The sequence below is a fragment of the Oncorhynchus masou genome, chromosome 28 (genome assembly GCF_036934945.1).
Source record: "Oncorhynchus masou masou isolate Uvic2021 chromosome 28, UVic_Omas_1.1, whole genome shotgun sequence".
Classification (NCBI taxonomy): Eukaryota; Metazoa; Chordata; class Actinopteri; order Salmoniformes; family Salmonidae; genus Oncorhynchus; species Oncorhynchus masou.
The window spans coordinates 88,167,258-88,173,943 of NC_088239.1; the positions used below are offsets into that span (position 1 = coordinate 88,167,258).

The 6,686-nt window shown below is 46.4% G+C and overlaps 1 long non-coding RNA gene across 1 annotated transcript; it reads right to left on the minus strand.

Annotated features, from left to right (window-relative positions):
* On the minus strand, positions 1-2,266 carry LOC135516939 (uncharacterized). Its single transcript, XR_010451990.1, has 2 exons — positions 2,226-2,266; positions 1-796 (listed from the first exon to the last, which is right to left on the minus strand). It is a non-coding gene; the product is annotated as an uncharacterized LOC135516939 (long non-coding RNA).
* Between the last annotated feature and the right edge of the window lie 4,420 nt (positions 2,267-6,686).

Below are 6,686 nucleotides of genomic sequence, written 5' to 3' on the forward strand. Positions count from 1 at the left end.
TACCGGAGAATCTCTTTAAAAACAATTACATAGACCACCAAAATTACCGGAAAATGTCTTGACAAAAATAAGATCCTTATTTGAACAGTATTTTCCAATGTTGTTCTCCACAACTAAAAACACTTCAAAGCATTAGCACATCGTTCAAAAGACTAAATAAATGTTACACATTACAGTAAATCAAACGTTTGTGCACTACAATGTGTTTTTAATGATAGTCCTGGTGTCTGTCATCACTGATGGGTTAAGGTCATAGTGGGGGTGGCCAGACAAATGGAATGGAGCAATAACAACATTTCACTGGTTTTGAAATGGCAGTTGAGCATCACTGGGGATCAGAGGGCAAGCCTGGTCCCAGACCTGTTTGTGTCGTCATTCCAACTTGGCACGACAGCACAATCAGATCTGTGGACCAGGCTTTTATCACAAGGACAAGACAGACCAACACGAAGAACGTAGGCCGTACACAGCCGTCACATCGCCTTTGACCACAGAACATCGGCCGCCATTTTCTGTTCATTTCCTGATGATTCTACATGTTAAAATTGCCACCATTCGTCAAAACACCGAGCAGGTAATCTACCGCAGATGGTGTTGGTCTGGTTTGTCCTACAGGCATCCGAGGACACACCTTCCGTCTCTGGGGTTATTTGCTGACTATGGGCAGCAGGTCTCCCTTGGTTTTCATGGTTTTGATCTTGGCTCTGATGGTGTCGTCCATGGCCTGCCTGCAGCGGTGGGCGTAGTGAGCCAGCGTCTCCTCTTTCTCGTCCCAAGGTGGCAGGGCGTGGAACACCTAGGATTAAATAATACTTTATTAACCCCCAAAGGACCAGCTAATACATACAACACCTGTAGTGGCGATTTCTCATGAAAAGCCACTGGCACAAACTCTTTCGGGGGGAAAAGTTCCCATTTATTGTGTATACAAAATAAAAATAGCTTCAAAACACATATTCCTAAAGAAAAGGTGCAGAGAGATGCATTCTATCAGCTATATATGTGATACGGTAACTGTGTGTGCTCTCCTCTCACATGTACTAACCCTTCCTGGTCACCTGTACTAACCCTTCCTGGTCACCTGTACTAACCCTTCCTGGTCACCTGTACTAACCCTTCCTCTCACCTGGTCACCTGTACTAACCCTTCCTCTCACCTGTACTAACCCTTCTCTCACCTGTACTAACCCTTCCTCTCACCTGTACTAACCCTTCCTCTCACCTGTACTAACTCTTCCTGGTCACCTGTACTAACCCTTCCTCTCACCTGTACTAACCCTTCCTCTCACCTGTACTAACCCTTCCTCTCACCTGTACTAACCCTTCCTCTCACCTGTACTAACCCTTCCTGGTCACCTGTACTAACCCTTCCTCTCACCTGTACTAACCCTTCCTCTCACCTGTACTAACCCTTCCTCTCACCTGTACTAACCCTTCCTCTCACCTGTACTAACCCTTCCTCTCACCTGTACTAACCCTTCCTCTCACCTGTACTAACCCTTCCTTCACCCTAACCCTCCCTGGTCACCTGTACTAACCCTTCCTGGTCACCTGTACTAACCCTTCCTGGTCACCTGTACTAACCCTTCCTGGTCACCTGTACTAACCCTTCCTGGTCACCTGTACTAACCCTTCCTCTCACCTGTACTAACCCTTCCTGGTCACCTGTACTAACCCTTCCTCTCACCTGTACTAACCCTTCCTCTCACCTGTACTAACCCTTCCTGGTCACCTGTACTAACCCTTCCTGGTCACCTGTACTAACCCTTCCTCTCACCTGTACTAACCCTTCCTGCTCACCTGTACTAACCCTTCCTCTCACCTGTACTAACCCTTCCTGGTCACCTGTACTAACCCTTCCTGGTCACCTGTACTAACCCTTCCTTCACCTGTACTAACCCTTCCTCTCACCTGTACTAACCCTTCCTCTCACCTGTACTAACCCTTCCTCTCACCTGTACTAACCCTTCCTGGTCACCTGTACTAACCCTTCCCTCACCTGTCACCCTTCCCGGTCACCTGTACTACCCTAACCCTTCCTACACACACACACGAGACCAGTGATACCAACAAATAGTGCCCTTCTAGTGTCAAAACAAGTCAAAATAACCCTGTACAGACAATATAACACCTTCCTGGTCACTGAATAAATACTAAACCTAATCCCAGACTAAAAAGCTCAATGGCCTTAGATTAAAATGTCCCCATCGGATGAGAAGGATTTACCTCCGGAGCGGCCAGGCTCAGCTCGGCGATGGCGGCCTTCGAACGCCACCTTCATGGTCTGAACCTGCAGGGCCGCCATGTACCTACTAACCACCTTCACTCTTCTGGTCACCTTTGCTGTTTAAAATGATGATTTCTCAACTCTTTATTTGACATGTTTCAGTGTCACCTGTACTAAGCTCATCTCCCATCTTCGCATTGGCCACTTCTCTCACCTGTACATCAACTTTGGTCCAAGTCCTCTATCCAACACCTGGGTACAGTACTGTAGTCCTGACCTGTTTCCATCTCAGTACTGTAGTCCTGACTCTGTTTAAGGGCCATCTACAGTACTGTAGTCCTGACTCTGTTTAAGGGGTATCTCAGTACTGTAGTCCTGACTCTGTTTAAGGGCCATCTACAGTACTGTAGTCCTGACTCTGTTTCCTCTCAGTACTGTAGTCCTGACCTGTTTCCTCTCACCTGTAGTCCTGAACTGTTTCCTCTCACCTGTACTGACTCTGTTTCCTCTACAGTACTGTAGCCCTGACTCTGTTTCATCTACCTGTAGTCCTGACTCTGTTTAAGGGCCATCTACAGTATTGTAGTCCTGACTCTGTTTCCATCTACACCTGTACTCTGTTTAAGGGCCATCTACAGTACTGTAGTCCTGACTCTGTTTCCATCTCACCTGTACTAACTCTGTTTCCTCTACAGTACTGTAGCCCTGACTCTGTTTAAGGGCCATCTACAGTACTGTAGTCCTGACTCTGTTTAAGGGCCATCTAGTCCTGACTCTGTTTAAGGGCCATCTACAGTACTGTAGCCCTGACTCTGTTTAAGGGCCATCTACAGTACTGTAGTCCTGACTCTGTTTAAGGGCCATCTACAGTACTGTAGTCCTTCCTGTTCACCTGTACTAACCCTTCCTGGCCATCACCTGTACTAACCCTTCCTGGTCACCTGTACTAACTCCTTCCTTTCACCTGTAGTACTAACCCTTCCTGACTCTGTTTAAGGGCCATCTACAGTACTGTAGTCTCACCTGTACTAACCCTTCCTCTCACCTGTACTTACTCCTGACTCTGTTTCCTACAGTACTGTAGTCCTTCCTCACCTGTTTAAGGGCCCTTCCTCTCACCTGTACTGTAACCCTTCCTGGTCACCTGTACTAACCCTTCCTATCACCTGTACTAACTCTGTTTAAGGGCCATCTACCTTCCTGGTCACCTGTAGTCCTACTGTTTAACATCTACAGTACTGTAGTCCTGGTAGTCCTGACACATCTGTACTAAGCCCCCTTCCTGGTCACTACTGTACTAACACTTGTTTAAGGGCCATCTACAGTATTGTAGTCCTGACTCTGTTTATGACCATCTACAGTACTGTAGTCCTGACTCTGTTTAACTGTACAGTATCTACAGTACTGTAGTCCTGACTCTGTTTAAGGGCCATCCAGTACTGAGTCCACTCTGACCTACCTGTAACTGTTTAGGGCCAACAGTAGTAGCCTGACTCTGTTTAGTGTCCAAAACAAGTCAAAATAACCCTGTACAGACAATATATAGTCCACAACTCATAAACCAAAATGGCACCTACAACACTGAATAAATACTGTAGTCCTGACTCATGTATCTACAGTACTGTAATCTGACTAAGGGGTATCTACAGTACTGTAGTCCTGATCTGTTTAAGGGCCATCTAGTAGTCCTGACTCTGTTTAAGGGCCATCTACAGACTAAAAAGCCATCTACAACTGTAGTCCTGACCTGTTCCTGGATCTAAGTAAGCCCTGACTCTGTCCATCCATCGGACTCTGAGGGCCATCTACAGTATTGTAGGACTCTGTTTAAGGGCCATCTACAGTACTGTAGCGGCCTGGTCAGTACTGTAGACTCTGTTTAAGGGCCATCTACAGTACTGTAGTCCTGCGGCCATCTACCTGTAGTCCTAACCCCTGTTTAAGGGCTCATCTGTACTGAGTCCTGACTCTGTTTGTATCTACAGTACTGTAGTCCTGACTGTTTAAGGGCCATCTACAGTACTGTAGTCCTGACTCTGTTTAAGGGCATCTGTACTGTAGTCCTGACTCTGTTTAAGGGCCATCTACAGTACTGTAGTCCTGACCTGTTTCAGCTGGACTGAGTCCTGACTCTGTTTACCTATCTACAGTACTGAGTCCTCTGTTTAAGGGCCATCTACAGGTAGCTCTGTTTAAGGGCCATCTACAGTACTGTAGTCCTGACTCTGTTTAAGGGGTAATATAGTAAAAGTCCTGACCTGTTTAAGGGGCATCTACAGTACTGGACTCTGTTTAAAATGAGTCCTGACTCTGTTTAAGGGCCATCTACAGTACTAATAGACTTGTTTAATGTTACTGTGTCCTGACTGGGTTGTCCTGAGGGCCATCTACAGTACTTAGTCCTGACTCTGTTTAAGGGCCATCTACAGTACTGTACTCCTGACTCTGTTTAAGGGCCATCTACAGTACTGTAGTGACTCTGTTTAAGGGCCATCTACAGTACTGTAGTCCTGACTCTGTTTGGCCATCTACAGTACTGTGACAGGGCCATGGACTGTAGCTGACTCTGCCCCATCTACAGGCATGTACTGTAGTCCTGACTCTGTTTGGGCCATCTACCACTGTAGTCCTCTGTTTAAGGGCCATCTACAGTACTGTAGTCCTGATCTGTTTAAGGGCCATCACAGGCTTGCTGTTTAGGGCCATCTACAGTACTGTAGTCCTGACTCTGTTTAAGGGCCATCTACAGTACTGTAGTCCTGACTCTGTTTAAGGGCCATCTACAGTACTGTAGTCCTGACTCTGTTTAAGGGCAGTACATCTAGAGGGTATCTACAGTACTGTAGTCCTGTGTTTAAGCCATCTACAGTACTGTAGTCCTGACTCTGTTTAAGGGCCATCTACAGTACTGTAGTAAGGGCCATCTACAGTACTGTAGTCCTGACTCTGTTTAAGGGCCATCTACAGTACTGTAGTCCTGACTCTGTTTAAGGGCCATCTACAGTACTGTAGTCCTGACTCTGTTTAAGGGCCATCTACAGTACTGTAGTCCTGACTCTGTTTAAGGGCCATCTACAGTACTGTAGTCCTGACTCTGTTTAAGGGCCATCTACAGTACTGTAGTCCTGACTCTGTTTAAGGGCCATCTACAGTACTGTAGTCCTGACTCTGTTTAAGGGCCATCTACAGTACTGTAGTCCTGACTCTGTTTAAGGGCCATCTACAGTACTGTAGTCCTGACTCTGTTTAAGGGCCATCTACAGTACTGTAGTCCTGACTCTGTTTAAGGGCCATCTACAGTACTGTAGTCCTGTGTTTAAGGGCCATCTACAGTACTGTAGTCCTGACTCTGTTTAAGGGCCATCTACAGTACGTAGCCCTGACTCTGTTTAAGGGCCATCTACAGTACTGTAGTCCTGACTCTGTTTAAGGGCCATCTACAGTACTGTAGTCCTGACTCTGTTTAAGGGCCATCTACAGTACTGTAGTGATCTGTTTACAGCCATCTACAGTACTGTAGTCCTGACTCTGTTTAGTACTGTAGGACCATCTACAGTACTGTAGTCCTGACTCTGTTTAAGGGCCATCTACAGTACTGTAGTCCTGACTCTGAGGGCCATCTACAGTTTAAGGGCCATCTACAGTACTGTAGTGACTCTGTTTAAGGGCCATCTACAGTACTGTAGTCCTGACTCTGTTTAAGGGCCATCTACAGTACTGTAGTCCTGACTCTGTTTAAGGGCCATCTACAGTACTGTAGTCCTGACTCTGTTTAAGGGCCATCTACAGTACTGTAGTCCTGACTCTGTTTAAGGGCCATCTAGAGTACTGTAGTCCTGACTCTGTTTAAGGGCCATCTACAGTACTGTAGTCCTGACTCTGTTTAAGGGCCATCTACAGTACTGTAGTCCTGACTCTGTTTAAGGGCCATCTACAGTACTGTAGTCCCGACTCTGTTTAAGGGCCATCTACAGTACTGTAGTCCTGACTCTGTTTAAGGGCCATCTACTACTGTTTAAGGGCCATCTACAGTACTGTAGTCCTGACTCTGTTTAGTAGAGCCATCTACAGTACTGTAGTACTCTGTTTGTACAGTACTGTAGTCCTGACTCTGTTTAAGGGGCCATCTACAGTACTGTAGTCCTGACTCTGTTTAGGGCCATCTACAGTACTGTAGTCCTGACTCTGTTTAAGGGCCATCTACAGTACTGTAGTCCTGACTCTGTTTAAGGGCCATCTACAGTACTAGTAGGGCCATCTACAGTACTGACTCTGTTTAAGGGCCATCTACAGTACTGTAGTCCTGACTCTGTTTAAGGGCCATCTACAGTACTGTAGTCCTGACTCTGTTTAAGGGCCATCTACAGTACTGTAGTCCTGACTCTGTTTAAGGGCCAGTCCTGACTCTGTTTAAGGGTATCTACAGTACTGTAGTCCTGACTCTGTTTAAGGGCCATCTA